This window comes from Lissotriton vulgaris, chromosome 7 (assembly GCF_964263255.1).
Source record: "Lissotriton vulgaris chromosome 7, aLisVul1.2, whole genome shotgun sequence".
Classification (NCBI taxonomy): Eukaryota; Metazoa; Chordata; class Amphibia; order Caudata; family Salamandridae; genus Lissotriton; species Lissotriton vulgaris.
This window is the reverse complement of record NC_141695.1, coordinates 602,932,459-602,948,614: the sequence shown is the minus strand read 5'-3', so window position 1 is coordinate 602,948,614 and position 16,156 is coordinate 602,932,459. Positions and strand designations below refer to the sequence as shown.

Sequence of the window (16,156 nt, the reverse complement as noted above, 5' to 3'; positions counted from 1 at the left end):
TCCCCAGGGGAACAAGGCAACCTCCACTAAAGAAAGTGCCAGTGGTCATGCGTTTGGCCCCCTCCCAGTATCCGGATTTCCTCGAGGGCCTCCACTTCCCCAGGGGTTGACACAATCTAATTAAGGCCCAGCAAGGGCTAAGGAGGAAGTCCATGGGCCCTGAACCCACAACCTGGGACGTCGAGCCAAGGAAAGGGGGTGAGGGGTCAGCCCCCTCCCTGTGGTGTTGGCCTCGCTCTGCTGCCCATGTCTGGGGGGGGCACAGGACAGCCACCACCCAGTGCAGAAGACTGCCAGCATGGAGCGGGCAGAGCTAAGAAGACTGCCAGATGCTGCACCCAAAAGCACTGTGCTTGTCCATAGGGAGCCAGCTGCGCCACACAGTAGTGGGCTCCCTGTGCTGCCACAACGCCCTGAAGGGCAGACGTATAAGGGTGGGTCAGGGCAACCCCCTTTTTCCAAAAGAAAAACTGGAAGAAGGCGCACGGCCACAAACCAGTGAAAGAAAGTGGCCATATCTCTAATATGAGATTCACTGCTCTTTGAGTGAGCGCACCATTATACCCTGCGGGGCTTGATTGGATTCAAGAATGATGCTTGTGATCACCTCAAATGGGCAGGGGGCACCACCAATGACTATTGTGGGAGTGGCAGAGAGTGCAGCGCCCCCCCACCCCCCACTAACTGTTTCATTTGTAACCCTAAGTCTCCCAGGTTTCGGGAAATGTGACCTGGGAAGACTTCTCCTTCGTTTTCAAACACTCTCCAAGGTTGGAGCTTTTGCTCTTCAGCTGGGAGTGCAGAACTCTAGGTTAATTTCAAATGCTTTATTGATAATCTAATGGTGACTGGTTTTTGGTCAATTTTTAAAAGTTATATTAACATTAATTATTGCATTTACACATGGTTATTGGTTACAGTGAAATGACATTGGTTTCAATATGGGGATTATATGTCTTTTAATGTAGTGAACCTTTGACAAAGCCAACAGGCTTGCCGTATGTGTTGTTGTGATGCACCCTTGACAAAGTCAATAGGCCTGTTTCATTTAAAGTGATACCCCATTATATTGTGATGTTTAATCCGGTATAGGTGGGGAGGTACTGTGATTGTCGTGGTCATACCCCATTAGGGGTCAAATGTGATTGGTGAATGTCACCAAGGTATTTCTATCTGCCTTATGTATATATTTGTAAACTAATGCATAGTATTTAATAGTGTGTATGCAATAAATTTACCTTTCCTTTGTTTAAAAAAAAGCAGTGACTGGACAATCATTTATTGAGTGTTATTATTGCATGCAAGTGAATGGTGATGACTAGCCAACACCACGTCCCCTGAATAGGCCTTGGACAGCTGTGCTTTGCTACCCTGAGAGAGTCAAGTGCTACAATGGGGTGCTTTGTTCCCAGTAAGGGGAAGTTGTGGACATATTACTTGCTCAGTTCTCACATCCATTAACCCAGTTTCTGACATTAGGGCTTAGGGAGGAATGTTGAAACTTTCTTGATCAGGTTTACCTTGTGGAAATGGGTCGATGAGACTGTACTGAACTAAGGTTCACGATATAGGTCTTCATCAAGCCAAACACTGTGATTTTGTTTCTTTGCAGATTAAATATTTGGTGATGGTAATGATGTAGGGCAGCCATTGTTAGGCCAAAGATCCTTGTTTTCTGATCATTAAAATGTCATGCCTTGTTCCTGTTTAGATTAAAGCAGTACTCACGGAGTTTTGCCTTCAACTAAAGCTGTTACGTTGTTCCAGTAGCAGTGCTTAATTTGAGCCAGTGGTTTTGGGTGCTCAGCACCAGCACTTAATTGTCAACACATGTGTTTGTGACAGTCTGATTAATTTCGAGCTGAACACAACAACAGTTTATTATTAATTCAATATACATTAAAAATGACTATTACCTTCTGCTCAAGCCAATCTTATAGCTTTGGGGTCCTGGAATAGTACGAATTGTCACATTTGTAGAAGTGTGATGTTAGTAGTTGTGTTGTTACTCTCATTGACAATATGACAGGGGTAATGTGTGGTGCAGTCTGCAGTGCCTTGTGAGAAGAGCCCTGGCACTTTTACAAATTAAGCACTACCTTGTAAGGTTGAGGAGGCATCGTGATCTCAACATGTAATGAGGTGTCATCGGCGCAAGAGAAGGCTCCAAAGCCAAGATACGTGACAGGAAAACTGAGTGGGTCAACGTAAATGCTGAAATAGCACAGGATCTGTGGGACTTCACAGCGGGTACTTCACTGAGCTACCAGAACCAGACCTCACTCCAGTCACACACAGCCTACTCCCTTGTCAGGCACCCCTTAAACTGAACACCCTCAGGCTTTGTCATCAGACTGGACCCCCACACACACAAACTGCTCATCCTCTGTGTCACCTTAACCACCAGCAGCGCCCCCACAGCACTCCAAGGCTGACCCGCATATCTTCTCCGGTGACTCGAACCCTCGCCTCTCTGCCTCTGCTATGGAAAAGGAGCATGTCATAGAGCAGCAGGAAGGGAATGAAAGGGGAAGTAGAGAGGTGTCTGTGGCCGGTGAGCAACAGTTACATGCTGCATGTGGGCTGCATTGCAACTCACTTCTGCATTTCAGGCGGCAAGAGTCAGAGTTCCGCTGCCACAATCCGGAAATATATATTACAAACATGCCAGCAATTATGGCATCCAAAGCTAACACACAAACAGAAGTCCTGATGGTGGTAACAAACTCATATGTTAACCGTATATCTTACGTTGAGTTAAAAAATCAGAAAAGGCTGTTGTTACCAACTACCATAGTACTCCAAAGCACCATTACATTTGCAATCTAGGCATTTTTTGTGAGACCAAAACTTGAATATGGTTTGTACTTGTACCCGTCGCCATCAACGATGTGGTGACTTCACAAACTTCTCAAAAGCAAATATAAGGAGAGTCGAGCACCTTATCCACACTGCGACTAACACAGGGGAAAATAAAAAGGCAAAGAAAGAACTTCAGACAACAAGAGTCGAACATAGGAGCCAAAGAACGGCACTGACCCACTCTGGTTATATGTTTAGCCACAGTAAACAGGACGCTACAATGGTTCACAGGAATTCCAGGGCAGGGAACCTGAAAGAGGCATTTCTGAAAAGAGTAATATTTCATAATATGCATTTTTTACCTTCCGTTTACGAAGACTACACGAATCAAGCATCAAAAATAAGAATCAAATACTTCTGTAAAGAAGCCTGTCAGGGCCACCTCTTTATTGAAGGATTTAACATTTTCAAATTGGGATCCTGGTAACTTGAGGGTCAAAGAAGAACAAGTTTACAAAATGTCTGAGGACACTGTTAACCTGCTCCCCATTTGGTTGTTTCTGTCTAACTTCTATCGCACTCTCGTGCCCAACAGTCTTTTTGTGTCCCAATTCTTCATGTGGTAGAAATAATCATTGACAATTACAATGACCTCGTCAGTTGAACCTCCACTCCATGTCCTAGTCTTTGAAGTACGGTATATTGGCCAGGGTCTTATATATCTGTAGACACTCCGCAGATGTTTAGCATAAGCACGGTGAACCTCTCTGCTTCTCCACAACGTACTGGATGATAAGTGTTGCCCAGAAAGATCTATTTCACACACACACTCAGAAGCGTATTGTAAATGTGTGAAAACCTAACACTGGAAAGGCGAGGAGTGAGCTAGTCCTCGTGATTAACAGACATAATCACATAATCATTGAGGATGGAGTTGTCTATTATCTCTGGTGCTTTAATGGACATCTTGTATCCTATCATTACAGCAAGCAGGGGCAAAGCTAGTGGCACTTATGTTCCTCCCAGCATATCAGAGAGAGGTGAAAACATTACTGATGGGGAAGCCTGGTTTGATCTGGGAAACTTTTGACTACAGAAGCTCTTGTCAATTTTCATTGGCTGAGCATGAAAGCATGAGCACTGTGTGCGATATTTAGCTGCACCACATCCCCAACTCCATCAATGGACAGGCTCTAGGGCCTTTACCAGTGACATTCCAACACTTTACTGGGTGAGTGTCTGTCTTGGTGCACCAGCAACTGAGCCTGAGGCCTCAGGGATTGTTACAGGTGAGTATACTCTTTTTCCAAGGCGGACTCACTTGAGCTGAATTAGGCACTCCAGCAGCTACTGTGGCACAGTCCCGCTCACACATGGCTTGTAACTGCATCTTCTCCCATCAGTAGTGTCACATTGTTTACCCACCATAATGTACTCTGATTTCAGAACTCCATGATACTTAAAAAATAGGGAAACTTGGACTACTGCTGCTTTTACGCTTCTGTTGTGTCCAAGAAGTATGTGAAGGGGGTGGTTGTGTGCAGGAATAACATTTCCGGGTATTCATTTACAATTCTCAACTGCAGTCATTCTCTTTGTCAGTCATACACTTTTGATTTATAGGCCTAAGGATTTTATCTCTCTCTCAATTCATTTCAATACAAGCCTAGATGCAGAATCAAAAGCACAATATAAATTCACCTATAGTACTCCTCAAATGCGCATGCAAGAATATCACTGCTATACTTACAATTTGATTTATCCTCCTACTCAAAATTCTTCTTTACCATTCGTTCCCCGTTTAAAACACTCCCAGCAGCGCAAAAGAAACATTTTACATAAAGATCTGGGAAGATCTGGCAGCACCAAAACAATGGCTAACCCCCATCCTGCATGTCTGTGGCTCAGTAGACGAAATGCCTGACACAATATGCTCCACTATTTGTGCCTCAGTAGATGAAACGCCCATCTGATGCCGTTTGATCCACTATTAGTGGCACAGCAAATGAAATGTATTGTGGATCTCTTAAAAGGACCATAGCAAGACTAGTCTTTTACCCACCAGGCATTTCCCCAGTGGGTTGGACTGTTGGAGGCAGGTTTTGAAAGCCCAGAGTCGCTCCTGGCCACTTTCAGCAGCTCACACGAGATTAACTGCAGAAGGCCCAAGGAGGCTTCAAAGATAGAAAAGAGGGTGAAGAAAGTAGAGAGGAAGCGGTCGGAGAGGAAGAAGAGAGAAGAAAGGTAGAATGGCTGGTTGGAAAAAGAGAGATTGTGTGAGGAGAAAAAGAGTGCAGACTCATTTGAGAATGTTTGCCATGGTTGCTTTTGGTTCCCCAATATGGCCCTGAAAAATATTACAGGGCACAATTCCCATTTCCATCAGAATACAAGTGTAGGCTGCTCCATATTTCAAAGTGCTAATCACAATGGACAAGAAAGAGGCTCTGAGTAACTTCCATTGGCTCAGATTAATTCAAGCACTACACTCATCACTTTTTTGTTTTCCTTAGTGTGATACCCTAAGTGAGACAACAATGCTCAGATCTGACACAGGACTCAAACTACACCTCAAGGAAGAGGCCAGAATGGGTTTGGAGTTGCTTGTGTTCCCATTCAGAGGTGATCCGGCCTAGTCGCTTGAACTGGACTTGTTCTACTGGCGCAATACCAAGGCTGGTTTGGATGGGCCTGGTTCCATCAGAGGTCCCAATAATTAGCAGGAGCTGAAATAAATAAGAGCATGGATGTTGCAGCAGATGCCATAACTCGATGGGTATGCCCCAGATGTGGCTCCTGTACTCACAGTGCCACAGGTTCTAAGCTATCCCTCACTTATGGAACATAACTCGATGGGTATGCCCCAGATGTGGCTCCTGTACTCACAGTGCCACAGGTTCTAAGCTATCCCTCACTTTTGGGGCCTAAGTAAGTTGAAAACGTTCCGAGGGTTACTTCTGTTCTAGTCTGCAGGGGACCTGGCGTGGAAGTTCAGGCTGTGCTGTTCCAAATGGAGCCTGACCAAGACTGAATTGCATATTGCTGGTCATTCTAGAGTGGCACAGTGGGCAAAAAATGATGTTCTAAAATGCGGCCCCAACCGATCGGCAGGAGCTGAGATTAATGCAAGCATTCCTTCCATTGCCTTGTTTTTACAGTAGATACTCTAAGTGCAATTGCCATTCTCAGACATGGGCTACAAGACAATACCTATAACTCACTAATAAAGGCGCCAGGAGGCCACACTGCGGTATGTGGATAGCAGAGGGAAATGAAGAAGAGAGAGGCACCATGCCATGGAAAACTACAAGCCTTCCACCTCCTTCCAACAATGGATCAAGATGCGACAAGAGCAACGGAAAGAGGGGAGGTAGTCTCCTATGTCTCCCTCTGCCTTGCCAAATTGGTAGCGCCAAGGCAGTAATCAGGAGCTGACTTCGGCCTCAGGCTCTTCATCTTTACAAATTACTGGTGCAGTTGGTGAGAGTGATGAGAGCTGCTTATGTTTTTAAAGTCCCTGTGTCTCCCGGTAAGCAGTTTTTTAATTAGGACATTCAGCCCTCATGATGAGGTATGGCCTAAGAACCTTATGTAACTGTCAAAGTTGCATATCCTGGCTATTAAAGTCCTGCTCACTAGTTAGTGTCCCTCAGCATCACCAAAAAGGCTGAAGTGGGTCTTTAATGGCCGATATAGCCCAATACAGTAAATTATAAGGCTTTATTCCACCCTTGTCTACAAGATCTGCCCTAAAATGTGACTATTCTACAAACGATTTCTATAACAGAAGATAACTAACCAATTATTCACTTTATTATTATGCATATCCAAACCTCGTTCTCATGCCACTTTCCTATTTACAAGTTTAATTGGTTGCGCTATTCAAAATGAAAAATAAAATGTTATGATTGTTTCAATTTTAGAACACATTTCAAGAAAATTGAACTATCAAAATTACTTTTGCATCCAGTTTGGTCTTTCAAACAAGGGCTCATTAATTGAACGTTGAATCTAATGTAGAATAAACACCGGAATCCACTGCCAGCTTTATAACTTTCATAATATTTATTATTTCTTAAGAGTCATTTTTGACTTACCACATTTTCCCCAGATAAATTATGTAAATTGTTTCTACGTCACAATATACTGAACATGTGATTGATGGATTATTTAAAATATCAAGTTACGCTCCTGACAACCTTACAGCTCCTGTCAGAAATTCTTGCAATGGAGATTGGATCTTTTGCTCCTGACAGAGTCTGGAATGGTTGGTACTCTGGAGGCAGAATTGGATTGTTTTTGGAAAGTTGTTTAGGATCGGCGAAAGATGCAACTGAGGAGTGTGAATTGATGAGAAATTTCATGAAATGTAATCTGATAACTAAATCGTCGTAGTATAATAAAGTAGATTGGAGCAAGTACAGCTGGAAAAAGAACTAAACCTCTTGGAATAGAAATTCAAACTAATCCCATATGGCAGAGAAATAAAACATGTTGTTATTCAGGTCAGAGAAAAGTTAATGTTCTGCATGGAAAGAAAACTGGAAGAGCTTTCGTTACAGTCATTCTTGTTGTGACAGTGCGGAAAAGTTAAAAAGCTGCTAGGCATACAGGCTGAGACCATCAGAGAGAAAGTAATGCATAGATGCCATGAATTTAGCAGTCCGTTTTGGATCACCTTGCACGGCAAGACCTGATAAAAATGTACACCACGTTCTACAAAATAATAAAACGACTAAAGGATTAATATTTAACTCTAATTTACATAACTTACGGAATTTTTGTGAATGATGGGATAGTAACATAGAAAAAATTCCCTCATGACCTAAATTATTTTACACTTGACAATTCTTATGCTTTCATCAAAGACCTTCAATACAAGGTGACAACATTACATTTTGTCATTTTTATATTTTATTTCTTTTTTATGTGTTCTTTTCAGCGAGATTATATTTTTCACAGTATTTCTCAAATTCATAACAATTATTTTATCAAAAAGGACATATAATTCATCAGTGAGTAATAAAAATACAAACACCATACAGAGAAAACAAGTCTAGTACACTCTCACAAATATCTCATGCATACACTCTCATACACTCTACACTCATTCTTTATTCTGTGTCTGAGGGGTCACAAGTTGCGTAATAGATCACATAACAACTATGCTTGATTGCTTTGCCGGCTGTATGTGTCAATGTGATCGCCCACTCTTGCTTCATTAATTACAGGCTGTTGCCAACAGTGGGCTTTCACCATAGTTGTCTCTGCTCCAACTTCCTCAATTCCCTACTTCACTACTGGAGTCCCCAGGGCGCTGCCTCTGTTCCTCGAAGATCACCTTTGTCTCATTATTGGTCTGATCCGGTACTTCAGTACATTCCCCCCGCCTTACCCAGAAAACACCCACCATATATCCACTCTACTAACCTCTCATCACAATATGTGTGACTTCTCTGAAGACCTGGAACAGACTGTGTGTCAGAGAGCTGCCCAAAGGTAAACTAAGGCAAGAACTAGGGGGACATATTTACTAGAAACCGACGCAACACAGCACTGCAAACCAGCTTGCTGCTCTGCACCATAAGGAAAGTGCAGGAATGCGTCATATTTAGGGCAACATGACGCACCCCTGTCCTTTCCTTTGCACTGGCGCACAATTGACTGCCTAGTGCCAACGCAGGCACCCTTGCACCCGGTGTCTGCATTTTGGAATGATTATTTTTGTGCAGGAAGGTGAACCCTCCTGCAATGGAGGCGTTTTCCATGTGTGCTGCAGAATGCAGAAAGAGAAAAAAACGAGGAGAAATAAAGGTACTTCTCCTCGTTATTCCTTCTAAGGGAAGGCGTAAGGTTTTGACGCATTCCCAGGTATACAAGTCCTTGTAAATCTGGGATTGCGTAAAATTCCATGGGGGCTGTGTGGGAACAGCCACGCAACACCCACTGAATGCCTCCTTGATGCAGAGCATGCAGTGCAGCGACTTGCGCTGCGTACCCTTACTCTAGATCTACGAGGCCATGAAAAGCCACGCAAAGTAGATTTGCGAGTTCTCGTGGATCTGGGTCTGCACTCTGCGCCACCGCTGCGTCCGCAAAAGTGATGCAGCGGCGGTGCAAGCTCCTTGTAAATATGCCTCTAGATTCTTAGTCCAGGGCCTCCTCACTTCACCAAATCAGATCTGTTCCTTGCTTCCCGTCCATTCATTGTCACCCTTTGAGGACTCCATCTCAGTCTACATTGGAGTCAGTATAAAAGCGTCAAACACTACTTCATTCACCACCTGTCCATGAAGCAATCTAGGCGGAGCCCAGTCACCGTTTCACATGGGAGAAAGTTAAATTCGTAGGATTAGTGCAGAAACCCCTTAACTGTCAACAAAAAATGCATTTACCAACCATGGTGGAGTCATGGGGTCTACCTTTCTGTAGTACTGTGCACCTTCCAGTGGATTTCCTGCCCCGAAGCAGAGAGTCAGGTGATTGTATTAATATTTAAACTGAGCCACTCTTGAGAGTCCAGCTGACTGCCAGACCCACCTATTCTGAACAGTCTCGCCTCTGCACAGCGCTGAGAGGAGTAGGGCTTTCTCTACACTCCCATGCAACTCCCTTTGACCAGAAGGTTGTAGCGAGCGATCAGGCGGGTCCTAGAATTCACCACATACGAAATGAGGCATTTTTCAGTTTTCGAACCAATGCCCTTCTACCTACATAATACAGATGTCTTTTTATCGGTGGGAGCACCATCGACTGGTGAATAAAGGCGGCTGTCAGGAGGGGGACGCTACGGGGGGGGGGGGGGGGGAGGGGGGGGCGGTACAACCTTCAGAAGAACAGGCCCGGTTCTAGCGGGTGGGCCGGGTGGGCCAGGCCCACCCAAACATGAGCCTGGCCCACCCAAACATGAACCGTGGCCCTGACGTCAAGGGGCAACAGCAAGTGGCCACGGCAATTAAAACGTTCATTTGAACGTAATTTTTCTAGGAGTTGCGTGATTGGGCCTGGGCTTTTTCTCACAGGCACCCCCAATCACGCATCTCCTTTCAGGAAGGCGGGTTGTCTCCCAGCCCACTTGTGCAGGTACAGGGGCATGGCGAAGGGGAGAAATCGTCTTTGGCATCGTGTAATGTGTGCGCACTGTCCTACTGCGTGGATATTTCAGAGCTGGAGAAAAGGAGTTTGTTGATCCAGATTCACATTTCCTGAACTCGTCAGCAGTTTATGAGATCGGGCTGTGCCACAGAGTTTGAACGGAGTAGTTAAGAGAATGTGTGGCTATTGTTCGTTTTTTAAAATCTGCAAAGGCTCAGCTAGATGTATGCTTCGAGGATGTGTGTATATTAGTTATTTTTATTTTTTAAATCTATGAGGGCCCAGCATGGCACATACTTCGTGTATGCTGTGTATATTTTATATCGTTGTATCGTTATCACGACAGATGCAAGACACAACTACTAAAATGTCCAGATAACTCTGGTGATTAATGATCCTGCTGGAGAGCAATATTTTGTCTGTTCCTAATTTTTAAATGCAGATAAACTGTATTTATGTGGATAGCTCAGTGGGTTACTTGCAGTACAGAAGTTACAATCCTAAAATAGGACAGTGACCTATGAACTGACATCAAAGAGCTGCATACAAACCTGAATGGTATAATTAGAACTTATTTTTTTGGTGTTGCAATATAGTTAGAATTTACCCTGTCTTTCATTACTCTAATGTTGCTATAAAGAGTTTGTTTTGGCAGATATACATTTTAATCTGTAACGCCAACTCCGCAACCACTGGGGTATGCTTTAAGTCCTGTGTTTGCTTCTCCAGACCAAACTCTCTTAAAACATGCTGCCCACCAGTATGGATGACATGTGATACCTACACCTTGTAATCCTCATTGGCTTATGTGGCATTACCTATAGATGGATTTACATACTTGTATGATTCATTGTCTCTGCATGATGTAAGTACTGTGACACACTACACAATGAGTAGCGCTATACAACAAATGAAATTGAATATGATAGAGGGGCTACAGAGAGATGAAGGACACTGTTGGAGGGTGACAATTAGGAAATCTGAGGAGGAGGTCATGGGGGGCTACGGAAAGATGGAGTGCACTGTTGGAGGGTGGTAGTGAGGAAGTCTGAGGAGGTGATGAAGGGGGGGGTCATGGAGCGATGAGGGGCACTGGTGGAGGGTGGCAGTAAGGGAATCCAAGGAATATGCCATGGGGGGCTACAGAGAGATGAAGTGAACTGTTGGAGGGTGGTTGTGAGGAAGTCTGAGGAGGAGGTGATGAGGGGGAGAGGCTATGGAGCGATGAGGGACACTGGTGGAGGGTGGCAATTAGGGAATCCGAGGAGGAGGTCATGGGGGGCTACGGAGAGATGAAGTGAACTGTTGGAGGGTGGTAGTGAGGGAGTCTGAGGAGGAGAGGATGAGGAGGGGATGAGGGGGAGAGGCTATGGAGCGATGAGGGGCACTGGTGGAGGGTGGCAAATAGTGAATCCAAGGAGGAGGTCATGGGGGGAGGGTGGGAGATACGGAGAGATCAGGGGCACTGGTGGAGGGTAGTAGTGAGGGAGACTGAGGAGGAGGTCATGAGGGGGAGGGGCTATGGAGAGATTGTGAGAGGCACTGTTGGAGGGTAGCAGTGAGGGCATGCGAGGAGGAGGTCATGAGGGGGAGGGGCTTTGGGCCAATGAGGGTCACTGTTGGAGGGTGGCAATGAGGGAATCCAAGGAGGGGGTCATAAGGAGGAGGGCCTTTGGAGAGAGGAGGGTGCAGTTGGAGAGTGGTACTGAGGGGATTCAAGGACGAAGTCATGAGGGGAGGGGCTACAGAGGGATGAGGAGCACTGTTGGAGGGTGGCAATATGGGAATCAGCGGAGGAGGTCAATAGGGGGAGAGGCTATGGGGCAATGAGAGGCACTGGTGGAGGGTAGCAGTGAGGGAATCCGAGGAAGAGGTCATTGGGGGAGGGTGGGAAATGCCGAGAGATGAGGGGCACTGGTGGAGGGTGGTAGTGAGGGAGTCTGAGGAGGAGGTCATGAGGGGGAGGGGCTACAGAGAGATGGAGTGCACTGTTGGAGGAAGGCATCTATAGAGATAGAGGTTAGTGGTGGGACGCCAATAAATAACTCTCCACATGCTCTGTATACACACAGAAGCAATCCTTGTATCTTGGTGACTTTTTGCAAGTAGATATGATGTAATCTATGGCTTGTAGACTACCTCCAGAAGCGACAAATTGGGCCGGCAGTGGCCCACCCGAAAGCACCCTTGGCCTACCCAAATAAAAATTCCTGGAGCCGGGCCTGCAGAAGAAGCAACACATTTCTGCCAGGAAGGGAAAAAACTGCATTTTGGTGATTGCTCCACTAACATTTTACCCAGGTCCCACTTCTCTCGCACAGCTTCTCCTGTACATTAGTTTACATGCCTGACCTCGCCTCTCTTACCCTGGCCTCCCTATCTGACCTGGTCCCACGTACCTGCCCTAGCCCATCCACTCACCCTGGTGTCTATTGCCGGCTTGCCCTTCCTTCCCTTTCTCGCAGGTGTCTCGACGATTCGTCAGTCACCTATACCCCACTTGTGTGTTCTCGGTTTAGGAAGGTACTTACCTGCCCTGCTCTTACTGAGCTCCAGGCGTGCGCTGGCTGCTCACTGCAGAGAGGAGTATTGGAACCCCCCATATGTGGGTCCTGCCACCCACATATACCCGGACACAGCCTGCCCAGTCATGCAAATTGTTGTTTTCAGGTCCCCGAATCCAATTGATTCGATTACATTTGATTTCATTTCGATTACATTTGACCAAGACCAGAAGTCCCAGACTGCAGTGGTTTGCTGGGGGCAGATTTACAAGTCCCTTGCGCCACTTTTGCGCCACTTTTAACATGGGAAAAGTGACGCAAAAGTGGCGCAAGGGGCTTGTAAATCTGCCCCTAGGAATGGAGACATCGCGCCGCGAGGCTGTGGGAGTAATATGGGGACACTACCCCTGGGCCCCTCCCCAGGCCAGCTCTGACCACTACATTGCAAGCCGCAGTCCTCCACGTTGACAGCACACACACCCCTCCCTATCTGCCCCCATTGCAGCTAGCCCCTGGCGTCCCACTCGTTTACTTGGTCTGGCGGGCCTCACACTACTTCTCGCCTCTCTTCTGGAGGTCTCCGACCTCAGTGCACACAGACACTACCACACGCCCCTATGCCCTGCGCCTCAGCTCCGGACTCGGCGGGAGTACGTGCAGCTCCCCGCTCCCCCCTCCAGCGAGCGGCGGGCCCTGCGCGCCGAGGCACCTACCCGTGTCCCGGGCCCTCCTGCCGGCGCTGCCCCCTCTCTGCTCACCGAGTTGCGCTGCTCGCAGACCGCACTCTGCGTTCCTCCTCACTGGACACACTTCCCCTTTGTGTATTTTTATTACTCCCAGGCGCTGCCCGTGGGAGGCGGAGGCGGGGAGTATGCAAAACCTGCACTAGGTGCGGTGCTTCATGGAAGATAAACCGCAGAGGCAAAAGACGACACCGCGCCACACCCTGCGCACATGCGGCCCCGTGTGCAGCTTGCGGCGCCCTGCCCTGGCTGCTATGACCTACTGTGCCCACGCCCAGCGCGCAAACCCACCGTTTCCCTGGCGCACACAACCCAGTAACTTGACCATATTCCTCTCCAAACTTATTCGACAGGAGATAAAAAAAATAGGAAACATCTATTAAATGTTGAGAGGGCGAATGAGGGCTAGAAACACTCAGTGAGCCCTACAGATGTTTTTTCCCTGCAAAATACTTTCTGAAATTTTGCAAAGGGAGGTATAATGATCGAAGCCACTGGTCCTCCAAATGGGCAAGTCCCACCTTTCCCCTGCCTAAATTCCACAATTGCTCTTTCATACTCTGATATTAGTCACCTCCCGCCTCTAGCCGAAGGTCCCACGCTTCCAAGACGCTATAAGGGGTAGGGCCGTGTCGCTTGAAGAATCAGCACCCCCCCCCCCTTCTCTCCTCCCCCCCCTCCCGGCCGTAACTGCATCTTATGCGAGGCGCCGATGCTCCCGTGCTGTTTTCTGAACCCCATGCTCACACAGATTCAAATAAAGCTCTTTCCATTTCATGGGGTGATACAACTCCTGTGGTGGCACAAGCTTCTCTGTTCCGAGATACATCAGCGTCGGTGTCTCCAACACTGAACCTATGTCTATGTGGCAGCACTGCACCGCATTCAACCGGAACAATGATTCATACAGGGAACTTTTAAAATATCTTTTCCCAACCCATTAGGATATCTCCTATGGCTCCGTCCTAAATATCCAATTGGAAACCACGATACACATGTGTAATAAAATTCAAATTTATTACATAAATGGGCACCTAAAACATGTCTTCCCCTGCCCTCACATAAACATAATAATGTATTCAGTTCTCAATATTGAAATTCCAGAAGAGGACTAAGGTTGCGCACCAGCACCCAAACGTCGATGTGTGTACAGCATCAAGAGAATACTTCCAAAATCACAGCCAGGAGGTACGTGATGATGTTTAAAGCACCAGATGCACATGGAAGGGGTTGTGGAGAGACAGGCACCCTAGCCCACGTTGTGTTGTGTTGTATTGTAATTGCATTTATATTGCACTTACTACCCCTGACAAGGCGTTGAAGCGCTTTTTGGGCGAGTAGTAGCACACTTCTCCGGAACCCAAAAGGATTAGTGATGAATTAGTATAGTGAAATATGAAAGTAATTTGGGCGGGGGATATGTTAGTCTGTTATTTGGATTGAGAAGGATAGTGGAGGGAGGGAATAGTTTTGAATTATATAGCGCTTGCTACCCCTGTTGTTGAGGTCAGGCGTACAGTCATATTGGAAATCAATTCTGTCCCATATTGGAGCTATTGCAAGACTAGATCTGCTGTTGTACCCCACAGTCTTGTAATTCTGAAAACCGGGAGTTCACAGTACATACCCACTCCCCACACCAAGGAGGCCATTGATCACGCATCTACCACACGCTGTCCGATTAGTATCTTCAAAATGCCCTCTGTGGAGCGGTTCACCTATTTTATGGATTCCGTTGATGTAGGAGTGTCCTTGCTGAGTCAGATCGATGGCTTGAAGCTGTTCTTGTCCAGTTCACATTTGATCCCCAGCATTTCCCTCTTTCTTGTTAACCTAACCGGATGTAGCTCAGGGAAGAGTAACAGCCTCTGCCTGTCTAGTAGGACCTCTTTACAAAAGGTTTGGAAGCTCCTAGTCATTTTTCATGAAGAACCCACTGCATTCGGGCAGGTTTAAGGTCAATACAGGAGGCCATAGATGGGGCCAAGTGCCATAGAGGGCCCTTATGGAGGTTTCTAGAGTCCCTGATGTCATGGGGTCCTGTCCCCACCAACTCTGGTAGCCGCTGCACTCCGCACTTCACTGGCTCATCTCCGGCCCCTCACATCTACCATCAGTGCAAGCTCCTCTGGTCGTAGCCCCATCAAGCGGCGGTGCTTAGTACCCGCTTCTTGTCCCCTCCCACCCCCGTGGACTCTGGGGGACACAGAGTTCTGCCGCTGCTCACTGCCAACCACTTTGTCTCCTGGTGCGTTGGCCCTCTTCCCATGATAGGCTCCTGATGACAGACTTCTCCAATGCTCTACCAGGCACCAAACTCGCACCAGGTCCACCCACCACCTCCAGCGAAGTCTTCCGAGGGTGGCGGCTGTCTTTAGGTGTCTTTAAGAGTGTGAATAAAGTCAGAAACTGGAGTTCTGTCGGGAGCATGCAATTTCGGCAGCCATTTTGGCCCTGGCCAGCTTCGCCCCAACTATCCCACTTTAGACCAGCCACATGCAAATCAGTCTTGGTTGAGCTCCAATAGAAACACTGTTGGCCTAACTGTCATTCCAAGCCACACAAGCCACCCCAGACTAGTCTGCTGGGGTCCTTCAGTGAGGTGCAACCTGATTGCTTTGGCACTGGGAGCATGCCACCCACCTTTGGGAATACTTGTTACCATCATGGACTTTGCAATGAACAAAACAAATAGGTAATGGAATGGAATGGAATCTCAGCCGCTTGTTTTTTCTGGAGTGCCACAGTTGGTAAAAACTGTGGAATGTGACCCAGCGTATTTACCAGTGGCAGAGAATAATCCACGCATTCAATATTATCTTTTAGTCATTCCTACACCATTTTACCAGGCCGGCCAGAATGAGGCTCCAAGTATCATAAGTATACCCAGAGTTGAGTCGTGTAGCTCAATGTGGGTAGGGGCTGAAGCTGGACCTTACTGATGATGCTCAATGAGGTTAAAACATGCGTGGCATCTTTAGTGTGCCAACTCACAGTGGACGTAGGCTGGCA

At 46.7% G+C, this 16,156-nt stretch overlaps 1 protein-coding gene across 1 annotated transcript in view; it reads right to left on the bottom strand.

Moving 5' to 3' along the window:
• UNC13D (unc-13 homolog D) overlaps nucleotides 1-13,222 on the bottom strand; it is a 707,512-nt gene extending 694,290 nt beyond the window's left edge. Inside the window, exon 1 of the mRNA XM_086930728.1 lies at nucleotides 13,115-13,222. The gene's annotated coding sequence lies outside the window, so the exon portion shown is untranslated. The remainder of the gene's footprint in view (nucleotides 1-13,114) is intronic.
• Nucleotides 13,223-16,156: the final 2,934 nt, after the last annotated feature.